Genomic DNA, 22133 nt, shown 5'->3' with positions numbered 1-22133 from the left:
AATTGACTAGCACTTTCCTTACATTCCGTTTCACTTCTTCATCACCAATTGACTAGCACTTTCCTTACATTCCGCTTCACTTCTTCATCACCAATTGACTAGCACTTTCCTTACATTCCGTTTCACTTCTTCATCACCAATTGACTAGCACTTTCCTTACATTCCGCTTCACTTCTTCATCACCAATTGACTAGCACTTTCCTTACATTCCGTTTCACTTCTTCATCACCAATTGACTAGCACTTTCCTTACATTCCGTTTCACTTCTTCATCACCAATTGACTAGCACTTTCCTTACATTCCGCTTCACTTTTTCATCACCAATTGACTAACACTTTCCTTACATTCCGCTTCACTTTTTCATCACCAATTGACTAACACTTTCCTTACATTCCGCTTCACTTCTTCATCACCAATTGACTAGCACTTTCCTTACATTCCGCTTCACTTCTTCATCACCAATTGACTAACACTTTCCTTACATTCCGCTTCACTTCTTCATCACCAATTGACTAGCACTTTCCTTACATTCCGTTTCACTTCTTCATCACCAATTGACTAGCACTTTCCTTACATTCCGTTTCACTTCTTCATCACTAATTGACTAGCACTTTCCTTACATTCCGCTTCACTTCTTCATCACCAATTGACTAGCACTTTCCTTACATTCCGTTTCACTTCTTCATCACCAATTGACTAGCACTTTCCTTACATTCCGCTTCACTTCTTCATCACCAATTGACTAGCACTTTCCTTACATTCCGCTTCACTTCTTCATCACCAATTGACTAGCACTTTCCTTACATTCCGCTTCACTTCTTCATCACCAATTGACTAGCACTTTCCGTACATTCCGCTTCACTTCTTCATCACCAATTGACTAGCACTTTCCTTACATTCCGCTTCACTTCTTCATCACCAATTGACTAGCACTTTCCTTACATTCCGCTTCACTTCTTCATCACCAATTGACTAGCACTTTCCTTACATTCCGCTTCACTTCTTCATCACCAATTGACTAGCACTTTCCTCACATTCCGCTTCACTTCTCCGTCGGACAAATTGGTGCAAGGTGGGAGACAAATGCCTGAATCTCAATGGGGATTACGTGGAGAGATGAAGAAGGACCCATCTACATATGTATGGATAGTTTACACATGTATCTTAAAAATTAAATATTTTACAGCTTAGGAAAACATATATTGAACGATCCACGTAAATTGATCTAATACCTCGGTTAGTATTTTACGCTCGCTCTTACAAGTCCTACTGCAAAGAACAGACTTCACAAAATTGCAAAGGCAAACTGAATTTCGTCAATTTTTTCGAAAGTTAATCTTGAAAAAAGTCGTCCACCGCTGCTCAGCGACAGAAGCAGTAAAGCAAACTTGGCTGTCTTTACAAAATCCGTACAGAAAAACTAATGCAGTCAGGAACTGTAATCCAATCAAAAGTATGCACTGCGCGAGAAAACTTCTCGAGTGATTTCTTTAACGAAAAAACGGGAGAAAAAACACATATGTAACTAAAAAAAACCGCCGTAACGAAGTTTGCATTTATCGAAGAGGCAGAAGAAGCATTACAATTTTCGGTTTCCTGATTCTCGCCTACATTTCTACTGATAACATTGCAGCACTCACGTTGAAAACAAGAAGTGCTAGCGAGAATCTGTTAAAATAAGTGTTCTTTGAGATATGTAAAATTAAAATTAAGTATTCCAAACAATAAAGATGTTTCTCTAACACAAGCTGTTTTGTTTACGAAGTGCTCGGTAAGTACTCTCGAAAAAAAAGGGGGGAGCATCATTTGTGTGTGAATTGAGAATTATCAGATTCGATGCCTCAATACAAATTATAAACACATGGATAGACACAAGTAAATAAAAATAAGATATTTCATTAGTTTGTGTATGATAATTCTATATGGGCGTATAACCTACCCCATCTCCAATATTAAAGCATTTGATAACCAGTGATGGGACGAACTTCGTGATCCGGGAACTGAGAACAGTCCACCGGCGCACTCACGGGAGATGCACTGGGTCCGGACCCCCTCTTAGGGATGCGCACGAGACAAGATTTGAGGCTGTCTCGTCTCGAAAATGTGCTGTAAAAGTGATGTCTTGACTCGAAAAGTGCATATTTTTCTATTGGAAGAGCTGTGTCTCGACACGAATTTTCTCAGGAAAATTCTGTCTCGACTCGTCTCGTGCGCATCCCTACCCCCTTTCCAAAACTTCCTAATTCAACATACATTTGTACACTTTCTCTATAAGCTATACTTGTTTAACAGGGAACTGATTGATGTAGCATAAAACTTCATCTTACATTATGTACTCTTTCTCTTATATATATATAAAAACAATCTAGTTCCATCATTTTTTTTTTCTGAAAATACAGGTGGAAGTATTTTACAATTACTTATCGGGTGCAGAATAATATCCGTTAAATATTACTTATACGTACTGACCTATAGTATTGGACCCTCAAAAGCTCAAACCCCTTTCAACAAAAATTTCTAGCTGCGCGTCTGGAGCAGTCAGACCCAGACCCCACCAGGCTAGGTTACCCAGACGGTTACCCAGACGGACCCGTGGTAACGCAACATCGTCATATGTGCCGCAGTAGCACAACGGTAGTGCGCTCACCTCTGGTGCGTGAGGTCCATGATCTGATCCCAGCTCCTATCAAGCGGGCTTTGTGGTAGACAAACATCGTTCTGTCTGTCTGTGTCTGTGTGTGTGTGCTCGAGGTTTTTCTGTTTCTTTCCATTTTCATCATTACACCATTACCATTACTGTATTTCTTAGACTCTGTACATAATCATGTGAAGTTAAGCTAAAACGAAGAAACTTTGTTACACACACATAAAGGATTAGGAATTAGAATTCTATGACCATGTTAGCCCGTCACGTATGAGGGAAGACGTCCCTCCGTGATCATACTATCCGAGGAAAAGAAAAGAAGTGGCCTGGGACTTGGGTTAGGTACCATTTGCCTGATGTGAATGAGGAAAACCCAGGAAAACCTCACGCAGCATGGCTGGCCTGAAAAAGCTCTCACACTCTTTCAACCGTATGTCCCCACTAGGAATCGAACCAGGGATCGCTCGCACGTCACACACATAAAGGTATGTATGAGACTATGTTCAAATAAGGGGCTGTGAACTTGTAAAGTCTGTCCTTTATGATTTTCTCGCAAAGAATTGACAACAAAGAGAGAAGAGAAATGGGTCTATAGAAACATACATCAGTTTTAGTGGCATATTTATAGATTGGAATAATATTAGCCTGTTTCCAAAGTTGAAAGAAATGCCTTCTGTAAAACCTCTATTAAATAAAAAATCCAAAGGGTAAAGTAACTGACGAGGCTATATTCCGAAGGAAGATTGAATGTATAAATATAATCAGGTCCAAGAGCACAATGGTCAGATAGAGCTGACAAGAAGGACTTGACTTCAGCGGGCGTAATAGAAATCGAGGATAGAGAGTGCGAGCATACAGCTTCAAGAGTAGAAAGAGGATTTGGTACCGTCTGAGTGGAGAAATTTCTGTAAAAATAGTCATTGAATAATTTAGTTCTGTGTTCTCCAGCATAATTGACGTTCTTGGCTATACAAATTCTCCTTGAATTAATGAGAGACCAGAAGCTGTTAGGTCTCAAACAAAATAAGTTTGTGATGTTGGAGATATAATTATCGTACTGTTCTCTAAGTAGGAACTTGGCGTATCGACGACTTTGCGAGAAACTATTGTATGTAAACTGGTTTGGATGTTGTTTTCCAAGTGACGTGCGAGCTTCTTGTTCTTAAGAACAGACCGAATCTCAGGTAGAGATTAGAGTAGAAAGCGAAAATGAAAATAAAATCTTTGAATTTTTCGTCCCGCGGTTATGCCGGTTAGGCTAAAGGAGACGGTGATGATGAATAATGAATGAAATGTTGGAATGAAGAAAGTGGGAGGAAACGGGATAACCCTGAGAAACCCACGCACACGGTGTTTGTCCACCACAAAGTTTACTTGGCGGGGGCTGGAATCGAACCCGGGACCCCAAGCGCCAGAAATGAACGCTCTACCACTGAGCCACCGCGGCCCCTTTAGAGTAGAAATCGAATATACTCTTGCGACGCTTAATTGATTGAAAACCCCTTATCTCTATTTATTACGGTTTTTACTTTATAACAATCACCGCTAAAATAGGAAGTGGTTGATTTCCGCCGCTTCCGTGTTTTAATAGAGAGAATAGAAAATGAAAAAATGAAATGAAATCTTTAAGTTTAACGTCCCACGGTTATGCCGCTTAGGCTAAAGGAGACGGTGATAATGAGACATGAATGAAATGGTGGAATGAAAAAAGTGGGAGGAAACGGGAGAACCCCGAGGGAACCTACGAGCACGGTGTCCACCACAAAGTCAACACGGCGCGAGCTGGGATCGAACCAGGGACCCCAAGCACCGGAGGTGAACGCTCTACCACTGAGCCACCGCGCCCCCCTAATAGAGAGATTAGAATAGAAATTAAATCTTTTAGTTTAACGCCCCACGATTATGCTCTTTAGGTTAAGGGGACGGACGATTAAAGCAAGTTTATGATAATCGGAGAATTGGTGGGATGAGATTGTGGAAGGAAACGGGAGTACCCTGAGAAAACCCATGGACATGGTGTTGTCCACAACATATTTACTTAGCCGGAGATTGATTGCAGAAAATACCATTTTCATTCTATAACGATTAAGAAGTGCAATGGACTTACGATATTTCACACTGTTTATTGTTTTTGTATTTGTAAAGTACGTAGGTGATAACCAGTGACTAGTGAACGGGAATAAAATACATAGGCAATCATTTAAACATTTTATTGACATATACAATCCAAACTAATTAAGTTTAAATTAACGCGAACATATACACTGTTCGCAGTAACCAATCTATCGTTCTATTTTTAAAGAACAATACGAACACACACAGCGGCGGCAACGCAAAACCATCCTGCCATCTTATGTTGGAAAAAGTGTCTTGCTCATCCGCCGTACAGTCCCCATCTCGCGCCTAGTGACTTTAATCTCATTCTGGGTTTGACGAAGGGTATCGTGGAAGGTACTTTGGAACTAATGGCGAAAGGAAAACAGCCATAAAAGATTTTGTTTTCTATGGAAGTCACATATTTGTCCAAGTTTTATTTATTTATTTATTTATTTATTTATTTATTTTATGGTATTTCATATTTCAGTAAGTAAATTGACAAGAGCAACGCAAGTTGGTACTAGCCCTTTGTACTAAACAATGAAAGTATAAGAAGAGATTTGATTCTTTGTTAATGACTATCTTAAAATTTTGTCTGTAAAATTGTGTGATCAGACTATTTAATAACAAATTTGCCAAACAAATAAATAGCAAGAATAATATTAATCATAGCAATGAATAATGAGGCTTATTTTGTAGGAGCTATATTGAAACTGGGGATTAATGAACAAATGCCATTAAATGTATGTTATTACTCTGAGAAAATGAAAAAAACAGCAAATACTACAAGCATATGCTACGACATTTAAAGAAATACGCAACTGCAATATTAACTGTTTTGAATTGTAATTAAAACGCAATCCCTGTAGCTTTGTTAATTCCACGGGTAGACAAATAACCAACACGTACTCACGCAACGGCAAACATTATATGGTATCATTTTTTTTTCTATGAACCAATAATGCATAGCCAAGGCAAGAGGGGAAACTTATTTCCCAACTTCTCCCATAACATTATTCGCTTTATTATTTCTGGCGCCATGGCCTGCGCGATATGCTGAAAATGTTGCTATTAATACTAACTTGATTTCTAAACGCGTTTAATTTTAATAATCTGAATTGCAAAGTATTGTCTGACATGAAAAAAAAAAAAATGGAGCCACCTTGACTTAGACGTATATAACTAAGAATATTGGAAACTATGAAACACAATTTCGTTCATATACAATATACCTAATGGAACTCATTACACCGTTCAATTTCTCATTAACATATACACAGTGAACAGCCAAATGTGGTCACGCAGGCAAAACTCCATATCACGCAACGACAGACACGCTGATTGCTTCGTTACTTGAGAAATTAACAGCAGGGATTTAATTTGCAAGCTTCTTTCAGCCTATTATAACACTCTCATTTCCTGCCAACCAAAATAGGCAATAAAAAAACAAACTTACTTTTTCCTTCTTAATCTTTCTGTTCGTTATTAGTTTCCAGATTCACTGACTGACTTCGTTCTTTTTTCTTTCTTTTTTTTAAATATAATAATAAAACTGTCTGCAGGCTATACTCGTAGCATGCCACGCTGGATGTCCAATTTCCAGCCAATGTGCAAATTACATGGCACAACTTCATAACGAGAAGCACAACAGAAATCTTTCTAAATTGGAAAAAGGAATCGCTAGAGGTTGGGGGAGGGGGACTTAACCGTGGAAATACAAACTTAGTGTGCGAAAATTTCTTCTCAATATAAAGATTATTCAATATTACATTTAGAAAATACTTTAACGAGATGATTTTCCAGCAGCGCTGCCCATCAATTATTTGTAATTGGTTCAAAATTAGCAAAAAGTCACTTGGTAGACTTGCTTTTTTTTTTTCTCCTTTCAACGGATTTTTTAAAACACTTAATTGGTATACTAAAGTGCTGCCAAAATGTCGTGAGCCATGGCAAAAATGTGAACTAAAGCTCACCCTCGACACACCCACGCGTTGAGCCAATAAAGGTTCAGCTGTTGCTAAGTGAGAGAGCCTTAGCGAAAGAGAGTGGAATTCCTTCAGCCGATAGCAGCGCTCGGAGGTGTCAAGTCAATGTGGTACATTTATAAGAGCATAAACCTTTCATCAGAAACTCATCAGATCTTCACTAAATCCCGAATGCAAGTAGAATGCAGGGAGGTATGGTAACTCAGTGGTAGAGCGCCTACCTCTGGTGTAGGGATCCTAGTTCGATCTCCGGCCAAGTAAGTTTGTAGCGGGCAACATCGTGATCGTGGGTTTTCTCGAGATACTCCCGTTTCCTCCCACATTCTCACGCCACCAATTCATCATTCACTTCCCTTAACCATCGTCTACCTTAGCCTAACGGGCATAAACGTGGGACGTTAAACCTCATTTCATTTTATTGGATCAAAAAATCCATATATTTCAATCAAAAACTATCTTGTAGGCCTTATATCTGGAGAACTACATATGGTGTAGCCAAACCGAAACTATCACTTAACTCAGTATGTTGTCCTTATTCCGTAAAAAATACGAAAACTCGATTTAGGGACTGTTCAAAAATGTTGTGGCCCCTAATCCAAAAACTCATTATTGGCCAAGATCACGGGCGCCCAAAGGGGCAGCGTGCCCCCCCCCCCCGTGGCCCATGAAAATGTACACGTAATATAGCAAACCACGTATATTAAATACCAGAAATACCAGACATAATATAGCAACTATGGAGATGGCCCCTAGAAATCTCTCTTCGGGGGGCCGCGGTGTCTCAGTGGTAGAACGTTAAACTCTGGTGCTTGGGGTCCCTGATTAGATCCCAGCCCCAGCCAAGTGAACTTTGTGCTGGACAAACACCGTGTGCTTGGGTTTTCTCGGGGTTCTCCCGTTTCCTCCCACTTTCTTCATTCCACCATTTCATTCATTTCTCATAATCACCGTCTCATTTAGCCTAACCGGCATAAACGTGGGACGTAAAATTCAAAACCTCTCTTCGGGCACCCTTGGCCAAGATTGCAATCTTTTGATGCTTTTTGGATCGTTCCTGAAATTCTTGGCCAAGATGGCAATCTTTTGATCCGTATTTTTTTGGGGGGGTGAGGGGGGATCATTTCTGAAATTCCTGTTTGCAAGCAGAACTCCGCTTTCTGAACACAAATATAAAATATTATGCACTTAGAGTGCTCATCAACTCAGATTCTACTTTCACTTTTGAGGGACGAGATCGTTAAAAAAAAAAAAAAAATGTTTCATGCCTCTACATGCCGAAAAACTTACTTTTAAATGTTTGCTTGTTCATAATGATATACAGGGTGGCCCATAGTTATGCACATGATGTTTCACAGACTATGGTAAAGAAACTAGCAACATAACTTGAACGTAAACACACTACTCTCATACCTTTCCTTACAAGAATTTTAATCTATGTTCTCCATGGCAATCCACCAATGCACCATTAGAATCGATACATGCCTGGAGACGAAGAACAACGTTATTACAAGAAGCTTGATAGGCCCGTACTGGTAACCTGTGGAACTCTTCTGTGACAGTCACGTAGTTCGGCCAAATTGCGTACGTGATGTTCATAAACTTTGTCCGTTAAAAGACACCATAACAACCAAATCAGATGGTGTTAAATCCGGAGACCGAGCTGGCCACTCCACAGACTCAGATCCACCGATCCAGCGGTTCGGGAATGAATCGTTCAGCCACTCCCGCACTGGTATGCCATAGTGTGGCGATGATTCATCTTCTAGGTCCAGTGGCCGTTATCCCCATTCTTAGGCTACACAGTGTTGCAATATCATTTTTATTTCAGAATTACAAACACTACTGTCAGTGAAACATGATATACACAATTATGAACCACTTTGTATGTACACTTGCTTAGGGGCCATACCATTCAATGTATCTGCAACAAATTTTAAATTTAAGCTTAGCCTGAAGAATCATGTATATACATGTGCTATTACAAATTTTCTTCCTACCCCAAAATAAGGGTAGTTAACTGAAAGGTGAATATAAAAAAAAATGTGATTTTCTCCAAATGGCTTTAATGACCATTATATTTTAATTATACAGGGTGGCCCAAAAGTAGGTGTACATTAGGGTGGAGCGAATTTTTTTTTCGGAATTCGAATTTGGATAGGGGACAAAAGTTGCATCATATCGTAGTACTTTACCATAGAAAATTTCAATTCTCTAAAATATTTTTTAGCCGGGGCGCAAGGGGCTTTAAATTTGAGATTTTGCAAATCAATTTCCGTTTACTATGTAACTATTTAACAAATCTTCGCTGAAAATAGACTGTAAAGCAGTGTAAACCTTCTGAAATTCGTTCCTTCGAAGTGCCAGTATTAAACTTCGAGCCTAATAATTACACCGAAATGATAAACTGGAATGAGTGTAACATTATAGAACTGCCAATACTGACTCATGAGACAGATGAAAAATTGCAAGAAATCTGCTCTTCAGAAAATACAAGTGTTGATATTCCTGAGTTCAAATGTCATAAGCAAGTAGTGGTAAGATTAGTGAAACTTCTTTCAGTATGTGGGGCACGAGAGAGCGATTTCTTTATTCGTTCAATGCCTACTTTTGAGACAAAGCCGCTGTATTTTGCAGAAAGACGTGAACGAAACTTATGAAACATTCAATCTAATGTTGGCGGGTGGGTGGGATTGAACTCGACAGCAGCCACCTCTTAATGGTGAATTCTGGGTTGATGTAGTCTGTAACATAGAATATCAACTTCGGTAGCTTTAGAAATGCATCTCGTCGCAACAGCGAATCTTAACACCCTCAAATTACAGTCTACTTCAAGCGAAGAACTGTCGAATAATTACACAAATACACAACAAACATTTATTTGTTTACAAAATCTATGAAACTTAAGCCCCGGCTAAGAATATTTTAGAGAATTGAAATTTTCTATGGTAAAGTACTATAATATGATGCAACTTTTACCCCCTATCCAAAATCGAATTTCGAAAAAAAAAATTGTCCTCTTCACTCCACCCTAGTGTACACCCCTGCAATGAACAAACCTAACATTCTAGTTTATAGGTTTATTTGCTTCGGCTGTTCCGAGCTGAAGATATAAGTAAATATATATATATATATATATATATATATATATATATATATATATATATATGAACAAATAGTAAAGAAACTAAGCCTATCTGATGATTAAAAATCAGAAATTGTATAAAAAGCAGTAAGTTGATCAGTACGGAACTGTATACCTACCTTTGGGCCACCCTGTACAGTATTTAAGACCTCAATATTTCATTAACAACTCTACTTTGTGGGTATAAGTCCTTTCTCTGGGAAAATTCAGAAGGGTAGTTTACTCTTGGGGGTGAGGTCTTTTCGGACAATTTCCTCAAACACGACTCAAGCAAATCTCATTACATGAGTGTTTCATTAATAACCTAACAATATGGCATACCTCATTACTAATGAAAAATGCACATGGGGTAGTATACTCCTCAGAGTGAATCTTTCCCAACTAATTTCTCAAAAACGTCTCACATTTCATAAGCATTTATAATAATCCTACAGTACGGCATATAAGTAAGTGCGGTAGTATTGGTTTCTTGCGGTATTGGTTTAAAAAAAAAAAAAAAAACGATTCGAGTGATTTTATTCATATTTGATAAATACTTCATTATTAACCCTATAATTCTACTGTGTATATCCATTTTCGTGAAAATATTTAAAAGCGGTAGTTTACTCTTGGGTGTAAGCTTTTTTTTTTTTCGATTTTCTCAAACACGATTGAGGAGGTTGTGAGAAATGAAATCTTTACGCTGAAAGAAGTCCCAGGTTTATGCCAGCTAGATTAAAGGAGACGATGATGATGAGAATTGAATGAAATGATGGAATGAAGAAAGTGGGAGGAAACGCGAAAACCCCGGGGGAAACCACGCACACGGTGTTTATCCACAAAGCTGACTTGGCGCGAGTTGGGATCGAACCAAGGACCGCATGCACCAGAAGTGAACGCTCTACCACAGCCAGAGCGGCACCCAAGGAGGTTCATAAATAAATGTCTTACTGATAAACTTAAATGGCGTAAGTAATTACTTATTTACAGGGTGTCTATTAAAATTCCAAAATGAAATTTCGTGACTTTTTCGTGACCTTTTCTTTACCAAGCCATAAAATTATGTAACATTCTCAAGCGCGAATTTGGGTGCGAATTAGGCTGAATTTTCATGCATGCAATAGAAGTGTGCTTTGCTTGCGATTTGATAGCATCTAAAGCCGACCATACACAACACGTTTTGGCGGTGAATTTTGACGTTTTATAGAACAAAGTTTTTCAGTCTGTACTTATATTCGTACCGGTAAAACAAAAATCGTGCCCTAAGAGCTAAATTTCGGGACTTTTTCTTAACTTTCATGACCGTTTTCTGATTTCGTGATTTTCGTGAGCGATAGACACCCTGAATTTAGATATCAACACGGGGTGAACTTTCTTCGGACGAAGTATCTCGTAAATGCCTATTACAATAATTTTGCTTCATATTTCACAAATAAATACGTCAGTAATAACTGCAGCATAATATAATTTAGTTTAAGAAATTGGACCGAGAATGTTTGGTGCTGTTGGCCGTACATTTTATTACTTTCGAGGGATAATGGGAGAGAAGAAAGAACAGTAATCATTAATAATAATAATAATAATAATAATAAAATTGTTGGCCCTTACATGTGCAAAAGATCATTTCTGAATATCTGTCCATCTGTTTGTCCGTCCTGATGTGGTTATGTTCACTCGTCTACAAGCCACACCGTTCATCGTACTCGGATCAAAGTTAACGGTCGGTGATTGCTTAAGTTCCTTTGCAGCGAAGGCTCAAAGGGGGCCTTCTCGTATTGAGAGGCAAAATATTAATACAGGGTTATTACAAATGATTGGCCCGATTTCATAAATTCACTGTAGCTTTACTATTTGACATATTGTCATAAAACTTTACAGACATATTGCAAAACTCAAAAAGTTTTTCTCTGTTGCAGGTTCGCTTTTGATTTCTGCAACGAGAGCGCAGTAGTGGGCATTTTTTCCAAGATGGCGACAGACGCAGAGAAATCCGTCTGTCCTAAGAGTGCAAGGACACTTCCGAACCAAGTTCAACGAAGATTCACCAACTGTCAAGTCCATTGGACAACAGTTTACAGCTTCAGGATACCTCTGTTAGTGGAAATCAACTGATCGGCCTACAGTGAGAGACGGTTGAGAGCGTGCGAGCGAGTTTTGCACGAAGCCCACAGAAGGCTCAACATCTCACAACCTACCGTTTGGACGATCTTACGGAAACGATTGAAACAGAAGCCTTACCACTTGCAATTGCTACAAGTCCTGATGCCTGATGACAAAGTCAGAGCTTTGAATTTTCATCACAGTTGCAACAGCTTACGGAAGAAGATGGGTTTTGTGAGAAACTCATGTTCAGTGATGAAGCAACATTTTTTGTGAATGTCAGTAAAACAAAAACAAAAAACCTTTGAGCTTTTCAGTATGTCTGCAAAGTTTTGCGACAATATGTTTAAAAATAAAGCTACGATGAACTTATGAAATCGGGTCAATCATTTGCAATAACCATATAAATAAGACAAAATAGTAAGGATGTTAATTTTTTTCTATCGAAATTTGAATACATGTAATTCCGTCCAATATTTAATACTGGATTATTAAGGTAAAAATAATTTAGTTTGGTGCAACAAGCTTTTCGTTTACATAATGTTTCGGACAATGAATGCTCGTTATATTTGCTCTTCGACTTACTGCGACGCTGCAAAGACATTCACATGATTCAGATTTACGCTAGCCAGTTAGAGGTGTGAGAGTTAGAACAACACAGAACAAAATAAAATGAAATGAAATCTTCCAATTTAACATCCGTCCCACGCTATGCCTGTAACCCTAGGGGAGACAAATAATTAAAGCAAGCGAATGATGACATAATGGTGGAATGAATATGTGGAAAGAAACGGGAGTAGCCCCCAAAAAACATACGATGTTGTTCACTACAAACATACTTCGGCGGGATCAACCCAGGAACCCTAAACCAGAGGAAAGCGCTCTACCATTGACATTAATTAATTCATTTTATAAAATATCGCCTACTAAAAAGCTGGGTAAGGGGACGCGGTGGCTCAGTGGTAGAGCGTTCAACCCCGGTGCTTGGGGTCCTCTAGTTCGATCACAGTTCGCGTCGTGTGGACTTTGTGGTGGACAAACACCGTGCTCGTGGGTTTTTCCGGGGTTCTTCCATTTCCTCCCATTTTCTTCATTCCACCATTTCATTCATTTCTCATCATCACCGTCTCCTTTAGCCTACCCAGCATAACTGTGAGACGTAAAACTCAAAGATTTCATTTCATTTTTCATTTCAAAAAGCTGGGTAAGTCAAAAAGAGAAATGCGTTCTAAGAAGTAGAAACTTAAAAATACTTAAAATTCCTTGACTTATCCAGGTTTTTTCAGCTTTCCATGAAATTCCGTGAGTTTTCCACAACTTTTTTTTTATGAATAAGAAGAATTCCCTAACTTTACCAGGTTTTCCTCGATTTTCCAGGTCGGTGGGAACCCTGTCCAAAATATGCACAAACCACTACACAGAAGTGCAAGAAATTTGGTACACCAACCACTGCAATAAAATCAGTGCAAGAAAACTGAAAGAGGGAGGGAATTATAAGATCAAGAGGAAAAGCTGTAAGCGTAATTAAAATAGAGCGTTGTAATGCTGTGGACAGAAAGGTACTATAATAGACTAGGAATGCAATGGATATACCCGATTGCAGTGAAATGAGCTGAGCGAGCTTAAACTACGTAATCAGGAAGCGTTTTTCGGTGATTATTCCTCGATGGTACATCGGATTTTTGACTTCGACCTATGTTGTCACTCAGCACGACATACTCTATCAGCGTGCTAAGTTTGGTTGAGATCGGCCAAACGGTCTAGGAGTAAGCGTTTTTCGGTGATTATTCCTCGATGGTACATCGGATTTTTGATTTCGACCTATGTTGTCACTCAGCACGACATACTCTATCAGCGTGCTAAGTTTGGTTGAGATCGGCCAAACGGTCTAGGAGGAGTTCGCGGACAACCAAACGGCTAACCCGAGTATAAGAGCTTCGCTTCGCTCAGCTCAATAAAAAAAAAAAAAAAAAAAAAAAAAAAACGGTTTACGACGAGTAAAGAATAAAAAAGTTGTTGCTTTTGTAGACAGAACTCATCAGTAATTGTAACACTTCATTCAACCTGGAAATTCAGAAATATATCGGTTATATTATGTCAAGATTCGGAAAGGTTTTAAAGTCTATATATTAAAATGCTACGTTTATATGTCTGTGGCCAGTCCTTTCAACAGTGAGTTCTCGGGAACCATAAGCTCTAAAAAGATGCCGTTTTTCATTGATCACTTGCAAATTTTGTGTAGATTGTTCAGTTCTAATTGAATATTTAAAATAATGACCGTTATTTCTTTATTACATTTTGTAGGGGTACATTGGAAGCAGGGTTGGCAAAAACCATGGTTTTTATTGAAAAAAAAAAAAACAAGTTTTTTTTTTTGTTTAAACCCGGGTTTTTTGGTTTAAATAATTTCCTCTATGTGTTTATATCACATATGGACAGAAATAAGCTTGTTTCGCCTTGGTGTTATTATACAACAACTGGGTTATGCTGGAAGGGGTTACATAAGCTTAAAGCGAAGTCCAAACCGCTTCTCGGCTTACATCCGGGAGAAATTGTCCTCAATCTGAACTCGAAACAGGGATTAACTGGCGATACATCTGCCGACTCACTTACGAAGGACTCTTGATAAAAATACGTTGTACTGATCTTTACATACTTGTTAATATAATCGTCAAGAGTCATTTCAGAAGGACAAAAAGATAAACAGTTACCCAAGTGAAACCATTATACAGAATTACATATGGACAATTTCAAAGTACTACGGAGTACAGAATAACTAATTTAGTCCAAGTTAGTTTACTACGACTCTTATTAGTCCAAGTTAGAGAAATACAACGACTTAATTTGCATATCAGTAAGAAAAGTGAATAAAGATACAAATTATTTGAGGCCACTTTGGTTCTGACCCATTTATACATAAATAGATGCCGAAGATACCTCTTATTAAATGCCTGTTGTGGTGCGCCCCCCCCCCCCAAAAAAAAAAGAGTACAGCACTTTGATGTATTTTAACAACAGTAAACATTATCAAAACGAAACAATATTTAGAATTTTTCTTTGATTGCAATTGCATAACAATAATAACTATATATACGGTGTATATAAGAAAAAAACACAAAAGAAACATTCATAAAATTATAAAAAGAACAAAAGTTGCTTTTGTAGCATAATCTCTTTGAGTACTGAATGGGGAATTTAGGTCTGAATATAATACGAATAATATACGGGAGTGAAACGTGATAACCCACAAATGTGTGTTCATCAAGATTTTACGAACCCTTACACTTTTACGAACATTTTTCGTGTTTGGTTTAAACCAGTTGTCTTTTATGAAACCATGGTTTAAACCAACCAACCCTGATTGGAAGTGTTGAAATTTAAAAAAAAAATAAAACATCACATCCTACGAGTTATACATTCCAACACCACACATTGGTATACGGAGTTAGTATGTCTCTCCGGCGTTTGTTTCATAGCCAAATGATAATGGAAAACGAAGGATAACCATTTCTCTAGTCTAAGATAAATCTTTATTGTTTGGAGTGTTTAGCTCAATGAACACCATATATCACTGACATAATTAATTGTGTGTGTAATGTATTTGCTTATTACATACTGCATGCAAGAAGAAAGAAATCACTGATCATACATGAATTAGAAACTCCAACTGGAAGTAGGCTCAAATCTTGCAAACGGTGCGAAACATTGAAAAAAATCTCTCCTTTATGGTACCCCTTACCGATTTTTATCAAGACGTCTTTCACTTACGTCTGTAAAGGGTCATGTACAGATGTTGTGAAGAATGACAAGGAGATTCATGTTCATATGTGAATGATGCGCTGTGTAGAGAGCGCAGGTTCAGCTAGTAGGTAAGAAAAAGGAAGAAGAAAAAGAAAGTTTGTCTTTTAGTAAACATATTCTCAGGTCACAATCTGGTGATGCCAGAAGCTAATATTCAGTTAGAAAAAAGTATCCAGTAGGAAAGTAGGATACACACAGAGTAAGGGGTTAAAAAAAATTGAAAGAATAATGTGACAACTATTCAAAATATCTTAAAATAAGTTACAGAAAAAACTTTAGGGTGTAGGGATTAGAGCAGAACCAAGAAAACGTCTGTTACGGAAACAATGTTGAAAATATTCAAATCCACAACATAAGATGGATATTTTTATTTATTTATGAAAAGGTATGCCGGACGTAATCCGCATTACATATTAAATTCTATGTAAAATTCTGTAGTTGAAAATTTTATTAATAGATTAACAGTAAATCTGTTTGAAATTCGAATTTTATTGTAAAGGCACACGAGAAAGATGTAGATACTTTCGTCTCGTGCACATTCATGTCCTTTTAATAAGGTGTGCAATATACAAGAGTATAACATACACTTAAGTTTCTAATTTACAAGATTTCTTTTACAATGAGTAAAATACATAATACAGCATGTGAAATATTAGGCAAAGATGGATATCTCTGCAAGAGCTGCATTCATCTTTTCTATCTAATCTAATGCTCCTACCAAATTTCCTAATCCTATATGCCACTGGGATTTTTTTTTTCTTTAACTTGTCCCCGACTCCTACAAAGGTTGGCGTCCTACTGCATCTCCTAATTCTCCTACTATATCTTCTAATTCTCCTACCATATCTCGTAATTCTCCTACTATACCTCGTAATTCTCCTACTATATCTAGTAATTCTCATACTATATCTCGTAATTCTCCTACTATATCTCGTAATTCTCCAACTACATCTGCTAATTCTCCTACTATATCTCTTAATTTTCCTACTACAATTTACTGTGTTCAAATGCACATTACCGCACTACACTGTTTCAAAATCTCTGTCGCCTTCGTCAGTAGCATTGGAAAACTTATATAGAAGTTTTATTTCTCAATTCTAGGAATTCTATTTTGCACCTGTTTTCGTGTATGCAATTGACCTAGGTCTGAAATTTTTTTAACGTAAATTCCATATACTCGAACAACTTTTCTTTTGAACGATCTACTACTCCAAATACTTACGTATAAGATTATATATATATATATATATATATATATATATATATATATATATATATATATATATATATATATATATATATATATATATATATATATATATATATATATATTTCAGCTTATAACTCACTCGAAATTTCTATTAACCAAATGTTAAACGGTCATAGGTATATTCTTTGTGCTTTTAATTTCAAGTCATGAATCTTTCAATAACTTTTTGACCTACACTAGCATTAATCGATGTAGAAAAATTTAGATTGTTAATTTTTTTACTAATAATACTAGCTAAACTTGCGCTGTCTACCGAGCGTATCATTTACATATGAGCATGAATCTCCTTGTCATTCCTCACATCTGTACATGTCCCTTTACAGATACAAATGAAAGACGTTTTGATAAAAATCGGCAAGGTGTATCATAAAGGGGAGATTTTTTTCGATTATTTCTTCAATATCTCACACCTTTTGGAAGATTTGAGTCTACTTCTGGTTAGAGTTTATAATTCATGTATGATCAGTGTTTTCTTTCTTCTTGCATACAGTATGTAATAAGCAAATACATTACATACACAATTAATTATAATGTTGGTGATATATGGTGTTCATTGGGCAAAACACTCCAAACAATAAAGATTCATCTTAGACTGGAGAAATGGTTATCCCTCGTTTTTCATTATCATTTAGCTATGAAACAAACGCCGGAGAGATATAGTAACCCCGTATATAAATGTGTGGTGTTGAAATGTATAACTTGTAGGATCCTAATGCTCTACTTTTTTTAAAAAAAAAAATTCAGTATTTTCAGTGTACCCCTAAAAAATGTAATAAACAAATAATGGCCAATTTCTTTAAATATTCAATTAGAACTGAACAGTCTACGAAAAATGTGCAATCGATCAATGAAAACGGCATCTTTCTAGAGCCTATGTTTCCCGAGAACTGATTGTGATAGGAATGGCCACAAACATATATAGTTTTCTTGACCATAAACATACAGTATAAACCTAGCATTTTAATATATATATGATAGATAAATATGCGTCAAATCATATTCCTAAATAAATAACTTCCTGTTAGTTATTTGGTTAACGTACTAGGGTTTGATTCCCGGTGGAAGCTCATGAGATTTGAATCCACGTTAAGCTGTAGGTCCAAGTCTCATATAGCCTCATTGATGAAAGGGGCGGTAAACCCCAATCCCACCAATCATATCCTTAAATAGGTGTGTTGTAGTTAAAAGAAATTCGAAATGTTGCTAAAAGTTCGATTTTATGATGCAAAGGCGCAGACAGAGAGAAGCTCTACATCGAAAATATTAATTAATATTAAAAGTGAATTGTGTTTTATTGGTCATAAACTACGAATTTTAAGCCAGGACGTTCCCGAACGGAGAAGTTTCGCCATTTTCGCACAACCCTAGTACGTAAAACTCATTTTCTTCCAATATTGTACCCATACCTAATAAATTAGCTGGTATTCCTGTCAGAAAACACTACAGAAACCGTTCAAGTAAACCAAGTAAAAAGGAGCTGTTCCAAAAGTGTCCAATTTTCCCGTGTGTCGCGCGCATACAATTTGATATGGAAAAGGTCGTGGCCTAAGACCTGCAAATATATACAGTGGTGGCCATAGCTCAGCAGGAACATGGCTAAAAATGGGTCAACAATACAATGGAAATGCCCATAAGGCGAGCATGTTTTTGACATATTTTGTTTATAGTGCCCAAAAGAGGGGGCGTGCTCCGTTGAAGTTATATGAAAGTGAAACTACACATTGAACTCTACAAGCAATATGAGTTTCATTGCATTCGAGCCTGCGGAACAGGGTAACAAATCGGGTCAAGTGGTTAAAAACGAACAGTTGTGAGCAACGCCGCATGTTTCCTGGGGAGAAAGGGTTGCAAGCGTGAATATTTGGGCCCCTTTCCTTTGCGCGCCCTAGTCTTGGACCGATGAATACAATAATATCGATTATACTGTAATGTATATTTATGACAAGTAAACCGGCAATGAAGTTTGTGGGGATAAAACAGGCATTTATTACCTCTAGTGAAATGAAATGAAATCTCTGAGTTTTACGTCCCACGGTTATGCCGGTTAGGCTAAAGGAGACGGTGATGATGAGTAATGAATGAAATGGTGGAATGAAGAAAGTGGGAAGAAACGGGACCATATTTAACACGAGTAAATCGGCAATGTTCCCGCTGAGCTATGGTCACCAGTGTTTATATGTACAGGTCTTAGGCCACGACCTCTTTCCACACCAAATTGTATGCGCGCAACGCAAACGGGAAAATTGGGCACTTTTGGAATAGCTTATTAATCAAACACTTGACACCCATAATAGTGAGATGTTATTATGTGTCAATTTATTTCGTTTAGTATTTAGATAAAAATTTGTTACACTGTTCCCACATAACCAGCTATTCTCGTCTGGAAACCATTTTGGACGATTGTTTACGATACGGATTTTTAATGCAACTCTGATAACCAATTTACAAACATACAAATGCTAACAAAAAATACAGATAATATTTTATTTACTCTAAATACATCACACTAAATACAAAAAAAGAAAAAAAAAGAAAAAAGAAAAGAAAAAAGAAAAGAAAAGAACTTACCTTATCTTTGTGCGAAAGGAAGTTTTCTCCGTGATATTGAATACAAAGTTTATTGAGCGTTACTCAAAATCTTCAAGCTGACATCTGTAATAAGAAGGAGAAAGAACCTTAGTGTCAGATTACAACTTACGAATTATACACCGGACATATTATATATTAACATATATTTGAGTAATCTAATTGTATAAGTATGTAACTGTTCTTGAGTCGCCAAATTATTCAACATTTACAATGAATGTTTTATGAAGAAAGCATTAATGGGAATTGGGATTTCAAGACTGGAGGGCACGTCATTAACAAGATTAGGTATGCAGATAATACGGTTGTTATAGCTAGAAACGAAGAAAGACTACAGGAGATGATTGACAAAATAGTTGACACTGGGAAACTACAGGGAATGGAAATCAACCTCGAAAAGTGAAAAGTCATGAGAATATCCCGTGGAAACGAGCCCTTACAGGTCAGAATACAACCAAGAGAATTTGAAGAGGTCGAGAATTTCAAGTATCTGGGAAGTATTTTGACGAGACGCTTACTACACCAAAGAGATCAGGTCAAGAATTGTGTAGCCAAAGAAGCATTCAACAAGAAAAAATCACTCTTAACTAGCAACCTTAATACTGGACTTAGGAAGAAACTGGTCAAGTGCTATGTATGGGGAATTGGGGCCTTGTACATTACAGAAGTTAGAGAAGAAAAAGCTAGAGCTTCGAAATCTGATGTTGGAGGAAAGTGGAGAAGATAAAATGAACAGAGAGAGCAACAAATGAAGATGTTTTAAAACAGATAGGAGAGAAGAGGACACTTCTAGCCAGCACCCTTCGTTGGAAGGCCAATTGGATTGGACACATCTTGCGAAGAAATTGTCTTCTTCATACTGCCATAGAAGGAAAGATGGAAGGAAAGCGATGAATAGGAAGAAGAAGAACACAACTGATTGATGATTTGACAAATAGAAGAAAATATTGGGAGTTAAAAGAGGAAGCTGAAGATCGAAAAACGTGCAAGAAATATTTCCAGGCCTAAATCTAAAATTTAAAAAAAAAGAAAGAAAAAACTCATTAGTCGCAGGACCTGCCAAAAAGAAGAATACTTAATAATAACAACTGTTCTTAGAAGTCCGAAGCTATTTTAGGTCTATGCACACTGAATCCTGTTATCTTAGCACCATTCTCTTGGGACTTGCAATTTCATATAAGCCATGTTTACTTTGCAAGTTGACTTTTTATGGAAATTGTCACTTACCTTATTTATTTATTTATTTATTTTTTTAATTAAAGGAAATTTTTTTCGTAATATTAAACAGACAAAAAATACTAATATGCGAATTCAAGGCGCACTATAATATCTTGATTCGTATGTTTTCAATGTTAATTCACTTCTGCTGCATGACCATCTAAATGGAACATATGATTGCAGAATTCTGCAGAAGACAGACAAAAAGTTTTTGAGGAAGATTCAACTCAAAAACTTTCTTAACTAATAACAACTAAAACACTAACTAACTCTATGGCCTATGGAATAGGGTGGATCGAAAAAAACTTTTTTTTAGTTTCCGAGTTGCTATACCGCGGAAAAGTTGTGGTTAGTGATGACTTGAAAAATAAAAAAGAAAGTGTCGAAATCGGTTAATATCTTCCGATCGCGCAAAGCGTCTGAAAATTTTTAAAAAGCACGAAAAATTTAATGTTTTCGTACTTTTTATGAAAACAAAATACTCTCTTATTTTTAATGCTATAGTGAGAAAACATTACAACTAGTAATATTTAATAAGAACAACCCATGTTTTATGTTTTTAGGGAGTATCTTCCGATCGCGCACGTGTGAGAAACCTAACAAGATTCCTGTCATTGAGCGAAAATTCTTATATCTTCAGAGGGAGCATGGATTAGGAAAAATTAGTGCTTTGGATCGGAAGGAGACATCAAAGTTGAAATGTAGACTTGAAAGAAGAAGCTATACTTTAAATAGAGATAGCCCTGATTGTTTACTTGTGGAAGAGCCAAGTTGTTCAGCCGAAGTGTTTTCTGAAATTGAACCTGAATACAAACCAAATGACTCTGAGAAAAAGGAATCTCCATCTCCATGGCAGATGAGAATTAAACTAGGAGCTACAGCATTAACCTACGATCGATATGGAGTCAGTGACCATGCAGGTTCTGCTAGAGCACCTAGTGTGCTAGAAGATTTTGGTATAATAACCAAAGCAGATACGTCTATGGTTATTGAAGGTGTAAAATTAGAAGGGAAAGGAGCAAAATTAGAAGTGACTTGCAAAACAACAGTGAAAATGATTTAGATAAACTGCGTGGTCTTTATTTTGATGGAAGAAGGGATGACACCTTGGTTATAGATAAGATTGAATCCAAACAATTTCGTCGTGTCGTGCTATTAAGGATTACCATTAATCGCTCATCAAAGAACCTGGTTCTGCATGCATTGGCCATGTGTCGCCGAGCTTTGGATCTGCTGAAGACATTGTATCTTGCCTTAATGAAGAAGGAATTTTAGTGGAAGACTTGGATATTATCGGTTGTGATGGTATTA

At 37.1% G+C, this 22133-nt stretch overlaps 1 protein-coding gene across 2 annotated transcripts in view; it reads right to left on the bottom strand.

Moving 5' to 3' along the window:
* Window positions 1-22133, bottom strand: part of Dus1 (Dihydrouridine synthase 1) — a 314851-nt gene that overhangs the window by 281032 nt on the left and 11686 nt on the right. For both annotated transcript variants that reach the window (XM_081750530.1, XM_081750531.1), the window contains exon 2: window positions 19587-19670. The gene's annotated coding sequence lies outside the window, so the exon portion shown is untranslated. The remainder of the gene's footprint in view (window positions 1-19586; window positions 19671-22133) is intronic.

This window comes from Thermobia domestica, chromosome 3 (genome assembly GCF_964235325.1).
Source record: "Thermobia domestica chromosome 3, izTheDome1.hap1.1, whole genome shotgun sequence".
Taxonomy (NCBI): Eukaryota; Metazoa; Arthropoda; class Insecta; order Zygentoma; family Lepismatidae; genus Thermobia; species Thermobia domestica.
Note: the sequence above shows the minus strand (reverse complement) of the source record. Positions and strands in the feature narration are given on the sequence as shown.